The following is a 21,112-nucleotide window of genomic DNA, read 5'->3' as shown; positions in this document are numbered from 1 at the left end:
GAAAAGATCTGGAAATGGAAATCTACAAACATGGGAAGATCATAGAGAATTAGGCAATTGACATACAACTTGCTTTACATGCATTGGAAGAAGCTAGTGGAGAATTGAGAAAATCCTTAAAGAGAAGAAGAGAGATTGCCATAGTTGAGAATGATACACAGTACAAGGAGATTGACACCTCAAATCTATTTTCAAATGGAGATTCCAAATAATTTGATGCAGCAATAGTAGACCTGATGAAGAAGAAATCTTAGTTGAAGTCGAGTAAAGAACACTCCTATGGAAGCTAAGTGGTGAAAAGGCAATGGAAGCCGAGTAATGCAAGAATCCTTCAGAAGCCAAGTGGACAGCTATAAATGCACTAAGCATTAAATGTGATGAAAATAGGGTATATTATCATATTTTGAATCATTTTTCCCTCATCATGAATAAAGAGCAAAGAAGAGAAAGAGTGTAGAGAAAGTTCAAAGTAAAGAATCCAATTATTAAGTAGACTTCAATGACATTTTAGTAAAATTTCATTGATCTTGAGGTATTTATGTGTGTGCCAAGCTATGCAGTTTCGTATTTTCTTTGCATACAAACCCTAGACTACAAAAATGGCTTCTAGCTCTAGGAAAACTCAGGATAATGAACCATTTGAGGTCCAACTAGTGTCAAATGAGGTCAAACAACCTGATTTCCACCTAGTCCTAGAGGTTGCTTATAAGAACGACCCAGCTAGAGCCTTATCCATCATACCCTCGAGGTTGTAATGGTTTAGGATGTAAGGAGATGCTATAATTGCAAGATTGGAGCTATAGGTGACATGGAAATGAGGGAAGCCTATGAGAGACTATGTGAGAATGAAGTGTTAAAGAAAGAATACCAAGTTGTTGAGAAGAAGGGTTTGACATGAGCCCTAGACTTTCCCACCATTTTCAAAACTGAATGGATCAGACTAGTACTTAGCCAAATACATGATGGAAGATTATGGTTGGAGGATGGCCCAATAAAAATCACAAAGATAATTGTAGATAGAGTGATAGGGTATCCAACCCTAGATCGACTGAAGACCCTTAGGAGTGATTCCAAGGAGACAATTGAGAAGAATACTGGTGCAAAGTGGAATAAGAGAGGGATGACAATTGATACCATCCAAGACCCTCTTGTTGATTTTTCTATCAGAGTCATTGCACACAAGTTCTACCAATCCAATGGAATCAACAGTGTTCCTTGTATTGCAGTGGATGTAGGATATAAATTGGTGAAGAAGGATCATACATATGATCTTGTAGAACTGCAACTACAATAGATTAATGAGAACCTAGTAGCAATTAGAAGAACCAAGGGAGGCCAATGCAAATTTAGTGCTATTTTGATTTGTATATTATTTTATGCTCATAATGAATTTCCTTTTTTTGGTAAAGTATCCTAGAAAACTAATAGGTCTATTATAGCTCAAGTGAATGAATAAATAGAGTAGATGGGAGCTAATTTTGAGAGCTTAATGACTAGCTATTTTGAAGACTTCAAGTCAATGAAGCAAAGGCTAAGAATTTCAGTGTCACTAGTGGAGAAACATGTGAATGGTGTATGTTTTCTTGTAGATATAGACTATAAATACATTCAAGCTACCTTACCAAGAGTGAGATGGTTGAGACCTCTTGGCTATGAAATTAACATAGATGAAGCATCATCATTATTAACTGCATTATTAGTAGAAGAAGTTGACAAGGATGCACCACATTTTGGAACCTATGAGGTGAGATCAAAAGTGTATATGGAGTTGAAGACTGCCTCCACTCTAAAAAATAAGGATAAGCTTGTCAAGAAGCTAAAAGATAAATTTGGAGAAGGCACCGCACAAGTAGCAGAAGAAGAAGAAGGTGAAGATGCCAAGGGTGATGAAGAAGGACAAGATCAGGGGCCACTTGCCTTAACCAAAGATATGGGAGAGGATGAAAACAAAGAGGAAGGTGCCAAGTAGGAAGCACCAAAGGTTAAGCCAAAGAAAAGAAAAGCTCAAAAATAGCCAGCTGCACAACCCAAGGGAAAGAAGAAGGTTACAATGCCAAGCCCAACCAAGCCAACTACAAGGGCAGATATCGGGGCTACAACTCAAGTGGAAAAAGAGTAAGAAAAATAGAAGGCAATAGAACAAGGAGAGCTTGTAGAGCAGAAGAAAAAGAGAAAATATGTTGCACCTCCTAAATCAGATGATGAAAGGATAGAGTTTGATTAAGATCAATTGAGATTGGTAAGCCTTTCTACCACATCTAAATTGGAAAGCATTTGTAATAATATTAGAGATAATGCTAATTTAACTAGTCTAAAGACCATTGATTTTAATAATTTTTCAAAGGAACAACAAAACATAGTGGAAGAGTCCATCTACACTATGATGGCTAAGTTCAAGACTACCCCAATTGAACTAGATAATTCAATGCCTAAGGAGCTAAGATCATTAGTTGAGAATAAATGTCATTATTGTCTCAAAATGGAGAAATAAATAAAGGAGTCTACACTAGCTCATGTGATGCCAGACCTTACTAAAGGTCAAATTACAAACACTAGCAAAAAACATGGGAGAAAATTTGCAACCAAATTGAGGATGTTGTGCAGAAATCCACACAAATGTGGAATTTAATTTATGGGTTGACAATAGTAAAAGAAGGGTGGGAAGACCCATTTGAAGGAAGGAATGAAGAAGAAGAAGAAGAAAATGAGAAAGATGAAGAAGTAGAGAAAGAGAAAAGAGAAGAAACAATGGAGAAGACACATGGTGAAGAGGCAATAGCTGAGGAACTGCAGGAAGAATAGAGTGTCCAAGATACCCAATGCCCACCACCAATTCCTCCACATACAACACCTGTAGAAAAAATAATTGTAAAGGATGTTCCTCACACCTTAGGTAAGAAAATAAATCCTTTAAATACAGAGGATCTCAAAAAGATCCTTCACCAATCTACATTACAAGCAAAACTTTGTACAAATCTAGTTTTGGTGAGTATGGATGAACTACAAAAAGCTATAGCAAAGATAACAAGGGAGAAGGAAAACACTCAAGAATGACCTACACAAACTCCCATGGCTACAATAGATCAACCCAAAGAGCAAGCACAAGATAAAATTGCTAAGGTTGATGATACATATACAACAACAACAACTACCGAGGAGAAAGAAAAGGAAAAAATTGGACAAGATGTTCCTACTACACAAATTTAAGGTGCACTTCCTAAAATTATCATTATTGATCAAGGCAGCAGAGAAGAGGAGAAAGAAGAGGAGAGAACCCCTAAAGAAAAGAAGCAGGAAGCAATACAAACATTGGAAAACTTGCCTACCTCGGGTACTCCTACCAAGAAGTTGAGCACTAATGTAGTACCATTGCAAATTTTAGTACCAAGCTTGAGCTCTACCAAGATTGCAAGGGTACTTCACTATGGAGACGCTGCACTTGATGAAGAAATAGTCATACCTAGTTATGACTCAAGAAATATGAACCTACAATAGATAAATGAAGTGCAAGAGGCGCTAGAGAGAAGGAAGAAACAAGAGATACTCAGAAATGAGTATTGGTAGAAGCAAGCACTTGTGGAAATTAAAGATATATTTCTTGATGCTTTTAGCTTGCAAGTACCTAATGAAACCTAGCCCATCATGGAGCAATTGGCCAACATAGTGGACCAGGTACAGAATAAAGACCTTGAAACTCATGTTAAATTATTAGAATGGTCAGAAAAGAAGTTTTAGATGAAAGTGAATGAGAAGATATCAAGTGAAATTGCACTTTCACAAGTTGAACTAGCTAAGAAGATTGAAAAGGCAAAAATAGTCCTTGGGAATGTATTCTCATTGTACTCCAAGTTGTGTGATTCATCATATTTCACACAGGAAACTAGCTAGAGGATATTGAGCTTGGAACAAAATCTCAAGATTTCTAGCACACAGCTACCCAATGATCTAGCTTAGAGTGAGAAGCATTTTACAACATTGTTTCACAGATAGAAAGAATTAGCTATATTGATAGTAGAAGAGGCCAATATCAAGGCAAAATTGATGCAAATTCAATCTTTCATTACCCCACATTTAGAAGTACTCCATAAGGAATAGGCCTATGTAGAAAATGTTCTAAAGAAAGACCCTAATATTTCTACTTTAGAAGGCCTTGTACATCTTGCAGCAGAGATACCCATCCATCATAAGTCATTGGAAATTGCTTTAGATAATTGGGATGCTTCTCTCAAGATGATTATGGAGGAAAATAAAACATTTTTGGAGAAGTATTCTATTCATTCTTATGACCCTTTGACATAAGTGTCAAAAAGGGGGAGATAATTTATTTTTGCATCTAATAAGAATGGGCAGATATAATGTTTTGGGAGATGTGAATAAGAATGGTTACATAAAGCCAAAAGGATACAAAACTACAAGAAGCTGTGAAAAAGGGGAATAGATATAGAATACAGGAAGTATAAATAGGGCACATAGATATAGAAACAAAGGCAGACAAGGCAAAGAGTATCAGATACATCAGCATGAGACACAAGTAGCACAAGAATTTTGGTTACATGAATGGAAATGGCACATCAGTTCATGGGGAGTTACATAATTTTGAGGTATATTAAATTTTTGAACAAGTTGTTGAAGTGTTGTACATATGTCAAATAGAACATGTAGTATACTCATAGAGATTAGATGCACAATGTTTAGTTAAGTGTTTTTTCCACTCATGTCAAAGGGGGAGATTGTTAGTCTTAGATTGGTTTTGACAATTGAGTGTCAACACACTTAACTAATTCTTCAGTTAATTATGAGTATAATATAGAAGCTGACATATAGTGTATGCTAAGCTAGAGAATTATAGGTGCCGAGTGAACTTTAGATGCCAAGTGATCTTTAGGTGCCGAGTGAAGTTCAAGTGCTGAGTCACTATAGATGCCAAGTCACTATAGGTGCCAAGAAAAGTATAGATGCTGAGTGAAACAAAATTACTATAGGAGCTGAGTGAGCTAGTTTTCCTATATGTGCCAAGCATCAACAACTAGTAAGTGTTGAGTAACAAAGAATTAGCATATGAGTTTGTGCCTTCACAAACTCAGATGTAAATAATTTTTGAAGCTGAAATGGGATGAATCTTGAAGGATCTTGAAGATAAGAATGAATCTTTTGCATTACCAATGTAATTAGCATGCAACCAATAAGAAAATGGAGAAGACATGAAACCAATAGGAAAAGTGCAAGAAATGAGTGGGAAATGAAGATTTAATATTGATCATAGATTCATACCTAACCCCAAGTCTTCAAAATATTTAAAAAGAGGATGAAACCCCATTGGATACACTTATGTGTGAGAAGTGTATGGGTGAAATATAGCAAAGTTTAGAGGAGTGTTTAAAGACTTAGTGAAATGTAGAGCAGTATTGCAGAATTTGGTTGATCAAGAAAAGAGTATTAGAACTTTGAAGAGTGACATATCAGATCAAGCAAGGATTAGAGCAGACAGAGTAGAACAAGGATCTAGAATCAATAATTACGGATTGAAAGTCATCAAATAAAGAAATTCTTCTATACTTTCTAACCATTTTATGGTAAGAATGAAAATCCTATGATGATAGCTTGGTCTAGTAGCCATACTGGTTTAATAGCCATATTGTAGATCCTTAACAAGATTGTAAATCCTTTAGCAGGGTAATATTCCAAGTGAATGTAAATCCTTTTACCAGGTCACTTTTAACAGAGTGTAAAGTCTTTAATAGGATAGGCCTTTCATAGGGTAGACCATTGGAAGTGGTCAAACTTTGTAACCTTGAATAGTTACATATTGCTATAGTGATATTTTGTGAGTATCATCCCCACCCCAGTTTTACCTTCTCATTTTGGAGGGTTTATGGGTTACCAAATTTGTGTGTTATCTATTTTCATGCATGTCTTTACTTTTATGTTTGTTAGATGAATTAGATGCATGTGAATGGTTTCAGTTAAAAGGATTTGAAATGGTTAAAGTTAGTTACTTCTAATTCACCCCCCTCTCAGAAGTGAATCTTCCCACTTGTTAATTCCAAGAATAAGAACTAGAAGATTAAAATACAACTTTCGCTACATCAACTCAAGGAGGCAAGAGATGAATTGTAATTTTCATTATAGAGAAGAAAGAAATTGGCTATTCAACAAAATGACACTTAATACCAAGAAGAAGACACCACTATATTATTTGAGGATGGAAACTCTAGTGAATTTGATGTAGTAGTTGTAGGTCAAATGGAAAAGAACAATGCCCTAACTGAAGAGGTCTGAAATCTTAGGATAGAACAAGAAGTCTAATTAGTATTTCTATGTGAGGTAACTAAATAGAAAAATAAAGTAGAGGAAGAAAAAATCATGATTGAAGATGAAAAAAGAATACTGACTAACATACTTGAAGAGAAGACATTAGATGTGCAAAAGATTGCTAACATGCAATTAGATACAATGAATCAATCGATGCTTGCAAACCATGAATTGAAAGGAAAGGACATTAAGATCACAACTCTAAGTTACCGAATGATGAATTAAGAAATGAATCAAGAGTAGTGAAGGAATTCATTAAAAGATTCAACAAACCAAGTGAAGCCATCAAAAACTTCAAGAAATTGATGAAATCTCCAAGACCTAACAATGATACTGCAAGATTGGGATACACCAATACTGAGAAAGGAGAATCATCAAGAAGTGGTGAGAAAAGGAATAAAAAAGGTAAGAACTACAAACCTACTTGTCATAATTTTGGAAAATTGGGTCATGCAATAAATTTTTGTAGGAGCAAAACTATCAACCAAAACCCCAAGCATAATTATATAGCATACTTCTACAATTGCAACAAAACAAGGACATCAAAAAAATGAATGGAAGACCAAGACCATGAGCACTCAAACTTTTGAAGGATACTGTTACAATTGTTAGAAGTATGGACACAAAGAATATGAATGTAGATCTAAGGCCAAGTGGAAATAAAAAAAGGTAGACAAAGCTACAAAAAAATGGAAACTCCTATGATTGGCATTACAACAAAAGGTACAGTTGTCACTGTTGTCAAGAATATGGACATGTTTTTGAGAATTTCATTAGAACACATTTTAGAGGTAACTATAATAGATGGTTGAGTGAGACTACATGCTTTAGTTGTCTCAAGATTGGTCATATCAATAGAAATTGTCCAAATAGGTCACCAGTGTCAAATAATGAAAATAGTAAAGGGAACAAAAAGGTCAATGTTGAGAAGTTAAAGGTGCAAATGAACAAGAAATGGAAGAAGAAGGAAGAATGTAGTACATAAAGCTCAGATATGGTCACTTCATCCAATGGATTAGGTGATCACATCACCCCCAACTATGCAATAGAAGGTATGTGTGGGACTGATATTTGAAAATTTATATTATACATTAGTTCCAAGAATCTAAGATCTAAAAAGATAATACATGCATAAATTAAGATGCAATGTAGTGATTAGAACCTAGAGGAAATCTATAGTTCTGTTGTTTTCTATGTTGGTGTCGAGCATGGAAGATTTCACTATTGTTGTCAAGCATAGAGAGAAATAGTGGCTATAGCTGAGTTAAGGAGACATGGTACTAAGTGTCAAGCTCACAATGTTAACTAAGTGTGTTGAAATTCCTATGATAGCTAAGCTTACAACTATGTACAAATTGAGTATTTAATGCTGAATATGAAGGGTTATATAGCCAATTTTTGACTCATTTTCACTTCCTCGATTTTATACAGCTCACAAAGAGCATGAAGGTGAATTGCAAAAGAATATTCTAGTGTTTACAAATTGAATTCAACTTCTACTCAACATTGTTTATAAGATTTAAAAGGTAGTTATTTATTGTAAAGTTACACTATTTTATTTTTCATATACCCTAGGTAATCGAAATGGTAGCTAGCTCTTCTACAACTATTAGAAAAGAGAGGAATGAGGTTTTCAATATTCAATTGATAATTAATGATGTTAAATAACCCCTATTTTGTGTTATTCCTAAAATTTCTTACAAGGGAGATCTGTCTGGTGTGTTATCTATGATACCATGAAAGGTTCTCATGATCCAAGATGTTAGATGTTTTTATACTAGGAAGATTGGAGATGTAGGAGATATGGAAGTAAGAGATGCCTACAACAAACTATGTGATACTAAATTCTTGAGGGAAGAGAATAAAATTGTTGAACAAAAGGGGTTAACGCGTGCCCTAGATTTTCCTCAAATGTTCAAGACTAAATGGATTCAAATTGTTTTGAGCCACATACATGGCAATTATATTTGGCTGGAAGGTGGACCAATTAATATCACAAAGAGGACTATAAATTGAGTATTAGGGTACCCTACCTTGGATAGACCTAAGAGCATGAGAAGTGGTGCAAAGAAAACTATTAAAAAGAATACAGGTGTCATATGGAATAAGAGAGGGATGTTTATTAATACTATATTAGATCCCCTTGTTGCCTTTGTAGTGAGAATGATAGCTCACAAGTTCTTTTAGTCTAGTCGAATGAATAATATTTCATGTATGGCAGTTGATTTGGGTTACAAGATAGTAAAGAGAGACCATTCCTATGACCTTACCGAGTTACAATAGCAACAACTATTAGAAAACTTGGAGGCCATTAGGAAACCTAAAAGTGCATCATGGAATTTTGGTTCTTTACTTCTTTTCATATTCTTTTATATGCAAAACACCTTCCCCACCTTTGGTCAAGTTTCTTGTAAGACAAACAAGTCAATTGCACAAATTTTTTTAGAATTTTTAAAGAAAATTGGAGATAACGCTAAGTCAATGATGACTAGTTATTTTGAGGATTTTAAGAAATCCATGAAGTAGAGATTGAGGATTCCTATATTCTTAGTGGAACAACATTATGATAATGTGTGTTTCCTAGTGGATGCAAACCACACATATGTACAAGCAACAATACCTAGGGTCAGATGGTTGAAACCCTTTCCATGAGATCAATGTGGATGAAGCTTCTACAATAATTAAAAATTTATTAATGGAAGATATTGATAAGAGTGCAACCTCATTTGGAAACTATGAGGAAGCCAAATCTAGGATCACAATTGATTTGAAGATAGCTATAGTTCTCAGAAAGAAGAACAAACTAGTTAAGAAGCTAAAAGAGAGATTTTTTGAAGGTGGAGAAGAGGAAGAAGAAGAAGATGATGAAGAGGAAGAACAAGGCCAATCCCCACTTGAATTAAATCAAGTCTTAGTTGAAGATCAAGGTGATGATGTAAAAGATACCGAGGGAGAAGAAGCCAAGGAAGCACCCTAAGAAAAGACCAAGAAGAGGAAAGATAAGGATAAGAGAGTGGAGAAAATAGAGAAGCCTATGAAGAAACCATAGAAGAAGCTAGCTATACCTATGACTAGGTCAAGCACAAGGGAAACCACTATTAAGGTTACAAAAGTGACAAAGCCTAAAGGCAAGAGAGCAATTGACACAACAGAGTTGAGTGAGGCTACTAAGAAAAATTACAAAATATTGAGGAAGAAGAGAACACCTCAAAAGATGAGGAGAAGACTAAGTTAAATGACTTGATTCAATATGAGGTGGTAAGCAACAATCCCTCTTTTGATATTGGTAATTTATTTGAAAACATTAATACAAATATAGTTTGTCTAGTTTCACAAAGTAGATTTTGATAAGTTAGGAAAAGTTGATAAGAATAAAGTTGAGGAGGTTATATATGACATGATGGCTATATTTAAGACAACTCCTTTATAAATTTCCAACTCATTACCAAAAAGTCTATATAACAGAGTTGAGTAGAAATGGCGATATAACTTGCAAATTGAGAGACAAATCAGGGAAACAATATTAGCCCAAGTTATTCTAGAATTTGATAAAAGGAAGATTGATAAAACTATGGAAAAGCACAAAAGTAAAATTTCCCCTAAATACAGAGCTTTCCATATCGTGAAGAAGAATATTGAAGATATGGTTAATAAAAGTACACCCAGTTGGAAATCAATCTATGGGTTGACCACTCTAGCAATCACAGAGAAAGGTGAGCAAGAAATGCAAGAACTTGAGAAGAATGTGGAAGGAGAGAAAAATGAGGATGAAAAACCAATCAAGGAAGATGATGTGGTAGGTACTAAATAAACAATAGGCGAGGCCAAAACTAAAGATGAGAACTAGGATGTATAGGATGTACAAGTACCAAGTACCAATCCTCCACATATAGATAAAGAGAGTCAACATGACTCATTTTTTATTGTCAAGGATGTTTTAGATAATTCAACACATAGTATGAATCCTTTGACTAAGGATGACTTGAAGAAAATCCTAGAGGACTCTACCAATGTAACAATGCTATGCACAAATCCTGTATTGGTCAGTGTTGATGAATTTCAAAAGGTAGAACTTGAATTTGCAGGGGAGAAACCAAAAGGCACATCAAATTTCCACCCATCTACTATAGAGGTTAGATAAAAGGAGTCACAAGATGTATCAAAAGACCAAGGTATAAGCTAGGAACAATAAGAGGTCACACAACTAACACCATTTGAAATTCCCACAGTTATATTCTAGATAAAAGAGGTAGAAGCACAACATGTAGATACATTAGTTCCAAACCTAAAAAGTTTAGGTTTATTAGTAGTAGTTGTATATGAGCAATGTTAGTATGCTAATAGAAACCAAATTTAAATAAAGCTTCTACAAACTAAACAAAATTCATAAACTTCAAGATAGACTAAGATGAGCTCTCAATTGAGAATATGAGCCATTAATGGGCTCTCTCAATGAGAAGCTCTCTTGTTGAGTAGCTTTGTCTAAATAGATAGGATGTATGCTCAAGCTTTATGCTTCAAAAAGGGCTTCAAATGGAGTTGGAATTTGGGTGTGAGTGTATGGTTTTGATGTAAAATGGCTTCTCAAAATGGCATTATGACTTTACTTCATGGATTGTGTTATTTTGTAAAGGGGAAGGATCCAATTTATAGGCAAGAGGCTTGAGGGTTTGAGGGCTAAGATGCAAGGATGGGAAAAAGCTTATGGAGGGCTCAGATTGCATGAGAGGAGAGCACATGGATTGTGCTTCCTTATAGCCAATCAAGGAGTGACACATGTCACATGGTGAGAGGATGGAGGAAAGGGCAAGGATGAGTCAACAAAGGAGGCTCAAGAGATAAAATCTTCATAAAGACCCTCATAATGACTTGTAAGAGCAATAAAAGGGCTTGTAAGAGTCATTTATGACCTAGTGGACTTCATAAAGTTTTATGGTTGAGATATTTTGAGGGTGATGAGAGAAAATTCGACTTGGACTTGATTAGGAAGGTTTTAAGCTTGCTTAGGCTTGTGCAAATGATTAGAGGATGGATTAGGATGGTTTAGGATTAGCTTAGGGATAGGCAAGTGGATGGCATTTAATGAGGGTGGGTGAAGGAGGAGATATTTGTTAACTTTGGCTTGGGTTAGTAAGTTTTAACCCATGTTTAGGGAATGTGACAAGGTTAGGAGGGGATTAGGATTAGGTTTAAAGACATCTTCTAGAAGAGTCTAGATTTTGGATGAGGATAAAGACTTTCTAGAATAGTCTAGAATTTCCTAGGATGAGGATAAATTATATTTTTAGGAAATAAATAAAGTTTTATTTATTTCAAGGGTTTGGGTTGAGGAGATATTTATTAAAACTTTTTTAATAAACATGAGGATTAATATTTAATCTTAATTAAATATTTTGAGTTGGGATTAGGGGTAGGAAATGATGGGATTAGCCTTTAATCAAAATTAAAGAAGGATTAGAAGATTTTGGAAGAGGTTATTGGTCATAAGGAAATTGGCAAGTTTTGGGCAAAAAATAAATTTTTTATTTATTTTAGGATTTTTGGTCAATTTATTAATTAAATAATTAATAAATAAGGAAATAATGTTTAAATAAGATTTAAACATTTTTGGGAGGGATTCCTTAATTAAATATTTTTAATTAAGATAAAGGGATTTAATGGCATAAAAATTAATTAATTAATTAATTAATTAATTAATTAATAAATGATGATATCATCGGGAATTTTTCAGAAAATAAAAATACTTTATTTTCTAAAGGATTTTTAGGTGTCTACATTTTGCCCCTCTTTGATGTGATGCCGCAAGTGGCATGACATCAAAGATAAGAAAATAAGATGCCCAAGGCTAGAGCAGAAGAGGAGAGAATGGACTATGAGATGCCCCCTCAAGAAGGCAGCAGGGAGAGAAAGCGAGGCTTGGTGGCTTCTTGAAAAATACAAGAATCTGGGATGAGCAAGGAGACTCAAATTGGATTAAGAGAAGAGGTTTAGATAGCTCAAACTCTTACTATGAGAGAATGATAAAGGGAGAATCAGAGGCACAAGAGGAAGCAAGCTTAAGATCTTAGGGATTGTAGAGGATGAAGGAGCGGAGCGCTATAAAAAAGAATCCAGGATAGGGAGATGGATGAGGGGATTATAAAGCTGATGCAACAGGATTTCAAAGAGTTAGATTGGTGGAAGATGGGTTTCGGAGATCCCTAGGACTAGGATTGTGGATCTCGAAAGATGAGGCTTGGTGGGTGATTTGGATTGGTGGATCCCTAAGACTAGGATTGTGGATCCCTAAAGCTAAGAGTGATGAGTGATTCAAAGAGATACTGATGCATCAGCTGGGGTAGGAGAGATGGATGCTGGATATGGATGGGGGATAATGGAGATGAAGGAAAACCATTGAAGCTTTTTGAGCGGGGGGATACTTCAAAGAGAAGTACCACCATGTAGTTGAGCACTAGATTTGCTATAGGATTATTGGTTAATTGCCAAGGTTACCAAGAACATCAAGGCCTTTTCACCAACCATCCAGAGGATTGATGAACTGACTCAAAACAAACATGCAAGGATTGCCCCAGCATCACACATGATTCCCGGAAGAATTAGAGTGGAACCGACACTGGGTAACCCACAAGCAGAAAAGAAAAACAAACAAAAGACTTGATCAAGACCTTATGCCCAGATTGCCCCATTCGCAGTATACCATGATATGGAAGATCGTGGCAACTTTGAGGAGGGAACAAAAAGATTGTTTGGAAAAGATATTTCAAGACCCAAAAGGGAAGATCCCAAATCAAAAGAAAGCGAAAATCCAAAAGAGAACTGTTTGCCAACGAGATGGGTAGGACAAGGTACTAACGGACCAAGATCAGACATGAGGAAAGCTATATCCTACAAGGACCTATCGGAGAGCACCGAAGCTGGTGGATTTGGATGAGTGATGCATCTGGCAAGCTGAACTAAGAAAGATAACACTTTGGTGATAGGAAATCTAGCTAAAGGATGCATTGGAATAGCTAACCAAGTTGTGCGATGTGTGCAAGATGCTGATCAAGGAGGAACTGACACAAAAGATGGATAGATACAATGGTACTAAGCTAAAGAGGATGTACAAGCTGACAGACCAAGATATATACAAGTGAGCTAATCAAGATATGGTACAAGCTAACAGACCAAGATAGTTACAAGCAGGCAAAAGCTCAGGATGATAGGATAGCAGGATGGTTCGATGTTGTGCAAGATGCGAAAGCTAAGGGTGGGGTGATAGAAAAAGATATGGATTTGGCAGGATGCATCCAATGAAGATGAGAGATTTTGTGACCAAGGATAGCTAGAGGAGCAAGATGAGATGGCTGGATAGGATGGTAGATAGCTAGGATTATGATGGATATAAAGAGATGACATTGGGTTTGCATGAGGATAGCCTAGAGCTAGATACCAATGACAAGGGAGGATGGACAAGACAAGATCTCCAAGGAATATAGTGCCCCCAATCAGAAGATAACATGCAGAATGAGGTCTTATGATGGATGTGATAGGATTGAAGCTAGGATGGAAAAAGCTGAAGGGGCTAGGGAGATGGATGATAGCTGAGATGATTGGCTGAAGCTGTATAAGATTAGTGGATGGTGTGAGATGGAAGCTGGAGGATAGGTGGATAGATTGGAAGATGGAGTTGGATGTCAAGAGATGACCAAAAGCATGAGGGTGATAGGCTAAGCTGGGGATGGCGGGATTACGCATGACGCTTGTTTGCCAAGTTTTCATCATGGTACTTGTCCAAGGCGCTTGAATTGCCAAGTTTTCACTAGTGGACGCTTTATTTTTCTTTTCTTTTTTTTTTGAATTTTTGACTTTGAACTTAGCTGGAATGATTTTGGCTTTCTTCAGCTATTTTGGCTTTTTTGGGATTTTTCACTAGCTGTTGGAATGTTCAATTTTGTTGCTAGCTATTGGTACACCGGATGTGTGATTTATGCAATAGATCGGATTAGATGGGATTGATGGTAGGAGATGGAGGGATGAAAATGCTGGAAAGGAGCATGAGATGGGGATACTTGCAAGAGCAACATTGGCACATGTTGGGACGGGTGTGAAAAGAGCATATGGGGGATAGATGGTAGATGCGGGCGTGATGGAGGATTTGTGGAAGCATACTTGGAGATATAGGCACCCAAGATGGAGTTAGGAGATGGGGGACATGAGTCACTAGATGGGGGATTAGCAATGGTGGATGCCATTATGCATTGGGTTTCAACTTTTTTCTTGGGGATCCACATGGTTTTGGATTTTCTTTTCATAGGCGTTTGCATTATTTTGCATTCTTTGATTGGATTTTTCCTTTTTGGAGTATGTCTTTTAGAATAGACATATGATTGCCTAGGATGTGGATTTTTAGCTTTATGCATTTTGAAGTTGGCATTCACATTGCTGTGGTAAGCTTTGGGAAGATGGTTAGGAGAAGCTTTGTGAGATGGAGAGGGTATGAAAGAGCATGTAGGGGGATGATGATGGATGATGTGCCCTAATATGTGCCTTTGTTGATCTTGCATAGAAATGGATAGAATAGGATTTTTATGATGGTTAATAGGAGGATGGAGGATGGTAGATTTTGGGACATAGGGACCCAAAATGGATTTAGCGGATGAAGAGGGGATATGGTAGGTTGTTTTGTGTTGCAAAGATGGTGGAGGGGGGATGACATAAGATTTCTTGAAGGAGTGATGGGAGGCTGGCATGGTAGGCTTGGAGATAGGCTTGGTTTGGGGGTGTGGTGTACCAACACCTTTAGATGGTGAGCCTTTGGATACATATCCAAGACCATGAAATCCTAGATTTTTTTGTGCAATAATAGGCTCTATGATTCCTTGCTCTTGTGGTCCTAAACCTTGACCTTGATAATGCCATCGATTGAGCATTTGAACAAGCTGAGGAAACTTTTTGCTTGCAGAAAATGGTAGAAGTGATTTATTAGGTGTATTGCAATGGGGAGATACTGTTCTTAATTCTTCTGCTGAGAGAGGGCCACCGTGGATGAATGTAAGTGAACCAAGAGGGTAGATTATAGATGGTGGAATAGCTTGGATAGGTGGTAAGATGGAAGCATGGAGCGGGGGAGATGGAAGGATAGGATCTTGATGTAGCTGGTGGGATGACAAGATATCTTGTAGTGGAGGAGATATGGCTTGAGGTTTTGGAGATGGAGGAGATGGTGACTGCACTATGGATGGAAGACATGGTACGATGATATCTTCATTTATGCTTTGGGGGATGTCAACATGCTTTTGGGCAAGATCTTGATAGGATTGGTTTGGAGTAGATGGTGCGATAGGAGGTGAAGGGATGGATTCTTCAAAGGCAGCGGATGGATAGATGGGAGATTCAATAGTGGAGATGGGTGAGTAGAAGATGGATGCATAAGGGTCATTATGAGGGATTTGGGAAATGCTTGGAGGCGATGTGGATAGGATTTGGAGGGATTTGACAGGTGGTGGGATTTTGATGCTTGCGGGAAGTGGAAGGATTTTAAGCAATTTGATGGATGGTATGGGGATGATAGCTATGGGAGATGAAGGTGATATTATAGATGGGGAAGCTTCATCACTGACTACTTCACATGGTTGGATTAGATGACATGGCTTATCGACTGTTGGAGGCAACTTTTCTTGTATTTCCTCTAGGAGATTCCTTGGAGACTCGTGTGTCAAAGGTGGAGGTGGATTGATAGGAATAGCTAGTGTGATGGGGGTGGAAGATTGGAAGCTTGGTTGATGGGGTGATGGAGGAGAAGCTGGGATATCAGATGGCATGACTAGATAGTTTGGAATAACTCTTGGATTTTGGGGGATGCTTGGGGGAATGTTTCTAAGGCTTTCAATATACCCGTCATAGTCAACAAGATTTTTATCATTATTGGAATAGGAGGTGGTGGGAGCAAGGACAATGCGACCAAACACATCATGATAGGATTGGTACTTCATGCTTTGATGCTGAGTTTGATGGGGATGGGGTCTTGCATATGGATGAACACGGAAGCTCATGGTTGGATTTGGATTAAGCACAGATTTTGGATTGGCTGATGAAAGATTTCCTAGGGAGAGTCAAAGCTGTATGACAGACCTAAGGAGGATTGGCTGGAGATTTTTGGCTGTCTTGTGGGTGGAAGACTTCAAGGGTATGCTGTCAAAAAGTGAGAGTTTTTCTTTCCTATGCGCTGGATTTGGTGGTGGCTGTGTCAACTTGAGGATAGACTAATGATCCTATGGGCATGACACGAGATTGACCACTTGTGGATCCCAAACTTTAGCTCAAGGTGATGAGGGATGCAAGTGACAAAGCTAGATTACCCTAGACAATGCTCTGTCAAAGGGATAACCTTGGTGAGATTGGTTGATTGGTAGGATTGATTGGATAGCAAAATCTAGCAAAGTGACAACAACTCTTTAAAGGCTTGGGTGATTTTGGATTGGGTTGCTAGCTGGCTGGGGGGATGATTTGGAGAGACTTTGGATTTGGGATTGTTCTAAAGCAAGGAACTAGATAGATTTGGTTGCAGCGGGGGAGCTTGGATGATTTTCTGATGAGGCAGTGACTACGCTAAGTATGCCTTGAGCTGGGAGATTTTTGCTTTTTTGGGATTTTGACCAAAGTTGGCAAACATTCATTCAAAAGCTATGAAAAAAAAAGTAGACAAAATTTTGGAGCAAGCACGTCAAACACACCAACATCCTAGGAAGCTTTCTACAAGGATGAAATTTGGTTTAGCTAGGGAGTCCTCGATATACGCAAGGTACGTGAGGCCCAAATCTATAGATGAAACCAAAAAAATGTCACACAGCCGAGAGGAGCGGTAACCCACTTCTCCTCTTTCACTTCTCAAGGGTATAAAGTTCCTTGAGGCTTAGCCCGAGTGACAAAATTTTGATCCCAAGAGAGGTGTCTTTGGATTCACCTCCCGATATTTATACTCCGTCGGAACGCTGGAGTTGAGGTCATCCCAAGGGGTGATGAAATCCCCAAGCAGGCCTCCTAAAAAGCTAAGACAAGATTTTGGATCCTAATCTTATGCACCCAAGATGGCCTCGAAAGACGACAAGGGGAGAGAAGACTTGGATGATCTTGGGCTAAAAAACACGCTTGTTCTTTTCCAATTGATGATTTAGATTTTGTAAGCTATGATTGAAGACACTCGTGATTAGGACATACAATGTTCATTCCAACTTGACAGCGTCGTCAACATAATGAAAATCGAGAATTCGTCAGCATAAGAAATGCGAGCGTCATTAAAATGCATCAAAACCATGCAATGTTCATTGATTGTTAGGCATTCAAGATTGTGTTTAGCAACATGCATTCAAAGACAAGTGATTAAACATTCAAGTGTTTTCTTTTGAGCATTCAAGATTGAGATTTTGTGTGTTGTTTTAAGAACTTTGAAGTGCTTTTTTTAAACCTTAGATCATTCAAGATTGTTTTTGGACTCAAAAGTGAAAATGAATCTTTGGACTTTTCTTTTCATTCAAGATTTTGTGTTCTAGTTTGCATGTTTTAAGCCCAAAAATGATATTCTTAGATTGTTTTGATGCATAAAAAATCTAAGAAACATTCAAGATTTTGCAATAAGACATTTGTTTGGAACAATTAACAAAGCTTTTAGGACAATTTTTGGCAACCATTTAGGACTCTTAGTTTTCATGAGATTTTTTAAAAGAACTTTAGTGTGCACTTAGTGTTGATTTTTAACCTTTTGAAATGGAAACTTGAAGTTCTTTTTAAATTCCCAAAAATGAAGTGTTCCTAATTTTGCATGAATGCATCTAAAACCTTGATGTTGCAAGGATGCAAATGATTAGATTGGTTTAGTTTCACTTGTTAAAAGATTTTTTCTTTTTTGCAAATTTTTAATTTTTCAATGAATTTAAGTATGATTTGGGGGTTCATTTTAAGCACTAAAAAGAAGTGTGTATGATTTTGCTTCCTTAAAAAAAAAAATGGCCAAGATCTCCCACAAGAAGAAGAAGAAGAAGTAGATGGAATAAGAAGAATATAGACAAGAAGAGGAAGAAGAATTTCAAGGTCTTTGTCCACCTATAAGCTTGAAAAATCTGCAAACACTATGAGATAGATTATGAGTTCCTTTGTCTTCTTCATGCTCATGTGGACCTACAAAACCAATTTATACAATCCTACCAATCACAAAGACAAGAAAAATTAGCCAAAATCAGCAAATAACATACAAAACTTGACTAAAAAAGCTAATGAAGATGACCCATGAGGGGTCCCACCGGGTGTGCCAAAATGTATATGAGCAATGTTAGTATGCTAATAGAAACCAAATTTAAATAAAGCTTCTACAAACTAAACAAAATTCATAAACTTCAAGATAGACTAAGATGAGCTCTCAATTGAGAATATGAGCCATTAATGGGCTCTCTCAATGAGAAGCTCTCTTGTTGAGTAGCTTTGTCTAAATAGATAGGATGTATGCTCAAGCTTTATGCTTCAAAAAGGGCTTCAAATGGAGTTGGAATTTGGGTGTGAGTGTATGGTTTTGATGTAAAATGGCTTCTCAAAATGGCATTATGACTTTACTTCATGGATTGTGTTATTTTGTAAAGGGGAAGGATCCAATTTATAGGCAAGAGGCTTGAGGGTTTGAGGGCTAAGATGCAAGGATGGGAAAAAGCTTATGGAGGGCTCAGATTGCATGAGAGGAGAGCACATGGATTGTGCTTCCTTATAGCCAATCAAGGAGTGACACATGTCACATGGTGAGAGGATGGAGGAAAGGGCAAGGATGAGTCAACAAAGGAGGCTCAAGAGATAAAATCTTCATAAAGACCCTCATAATGACTTGTAAGAGCAATAAAAGGGCTTGTAAGAGTCATTTATGACCTAGTGGACTTCATAAAGTTTTATGGTTGAGATATTTTGAGGGTGATGAGAGAAAATTCGACTTGGACTTGATTAGGAAGGTTTTAAGCTTGCTTAGGCTTGTGCAAATGATTAGAGGATGGATTAGGATGGTTTAGGATTAGCTTAGGGATAGGCAAGTGGATGGCATTTAATGAGGGTGGGTGAAGGAGGAGATATTTGTTAACTTTGGCTTGGGTTAGTAAGTTTTAACCCATGTTTAGGGAATGTGACAAGGTTAGGAGGGGATTAGGATTAGGTTTAAAGACATCTTCTAGAAGAGTCTAGATTTTGGATGAGGATAAAGACTTTCTAGAATAGTCTAGAATTTCCTAGGATGAGGATAAATTATATTTTTAGGAAATAAATAAAGTTTTATTTATTTCAAGGGTTTGGGTTGAGGAGATATTTATTAAAACTTTTTTAATAAACATGAGGATTAATATTTAATCTTAATTAAATATTTTGAGTTGGGATTAGGGGTAGGAAATGATGGGATTAGCCTTTAATCAAAATTAAAGAAGGATTAGAAGATTTTGGAAGAGGTTATTGGTCATAAGGAAATTGGCAAGTTTTGGGCAAAAAATAAATTTTTTATTTATTTTAGGATTTTTGGTCAATTTATTAATTAAATAATTAATAAATAAGGAAATAATGTTTAAATAAGATTTAAAAATTTTTGGGAGGGATTCCTTAATTAAATATTTTTAATTAAGATAAAGGGATTTAATGGCATAAAAATTAATTAATTAATTAATTAATTAATTAATTAATAAATGATGATATCATCGAGAATTTTTCAGAAAATAAAAATACTTTATTTTCTAAAGGATTTTTAGGTGTCTACAGTAGTAACTATTGAATAGGATGGAACTAAAGTACAAACATGTCAGGAAGAAAGTCCTTTTCCTATACAACCATAGTAGGGTGAGGTACAGAAGGAAGATGTTAGAATTGGAGAGTTTTATTTGACTACTAAGCCTGAGGAATAGATTGCTATACAAACATTGGTCACACTGCTAGTTTCTACATCTCCTTTTAGCAATCAAACTCTTCAATGAATGAGTACACAAGAAATACCACTACAAATATGAACACTAAGTACTAGCACACCCAAGAGGACTAAAGTTACATCATTCGAGGATGCAAGCTTAGATGAAGTGATGGAGCTCTCAAAGTTTTATTTAAACACAATCATTATTGAAGAAATGAGTATTCTATAGGAAGCTCTTCAAAGGAAAAAGAGGCAAGAAATATTGAGGAGGGAATATTAGCAAAATCAAGTCTTACATGACATTGAAGACATATTCCTTGATGCTTTTAGCCTCCCCAAACTAAATGAAAATAAGCCTATCATAGAGAAACTTGTCACTATTATGGACAAGATAAAGGATGAAGACCTGGATTCGAATGTCAAATTATTAGAATGGTCAAAAAGAAAGTTTCATACCAAGGTATTGGAAAATTTATCTAGTGTTATTGCACTTAGGTAAGTTGATCTAGCAACCAAGATGGAGAGTGTGAGAATACTATTAGAGAATATCTTCTCACTATACCCAAGTTATGCAATGCTGAATTATTCACACAAGAGACCCACAGGGCTATTGGCCAATTGTAAGGAGATATACAACTCACAGGTAGTACTATTAACTTATCTCTTGATCAATGTTAGATACATTTCCATATGTTAATGCTGAATTAGAGTAGGGTTTTTGAGTTGCAAGCACAAGATGCTAATACCATATCTAGTCTAATCAGTATCAATCAATGCTAACTCCTCACATAGAAGTGTTGCATAAGGATCTAGCCTATGTGGAAACTTTGATGAAGAAAGATTCTCATCTTTCAACACATGATGGTTTAGTTGACCTTGCTTCCCAGCTAGAAATTTAGT

This window comes from Cupressus sempervirens, chromosome 9, assembly GCF_028749045.1.
Source record: "Cupressus sempervirens isolate cs-2001-9-10 chromosome 9, ASM2874904v1, whole genome shotgun sequence".
Lineage (NCBI taxonomy): Eukaryota > Viridiplantae > Streptophyta > Pinopsida > Cupressales > Cupressaceae > Cupressus > Cupressus sempervirens.
The sequence above is the reverse complement of the archived record's forward strand: the minus strand, read 5'-3'. Positions refer to the sequence as shown.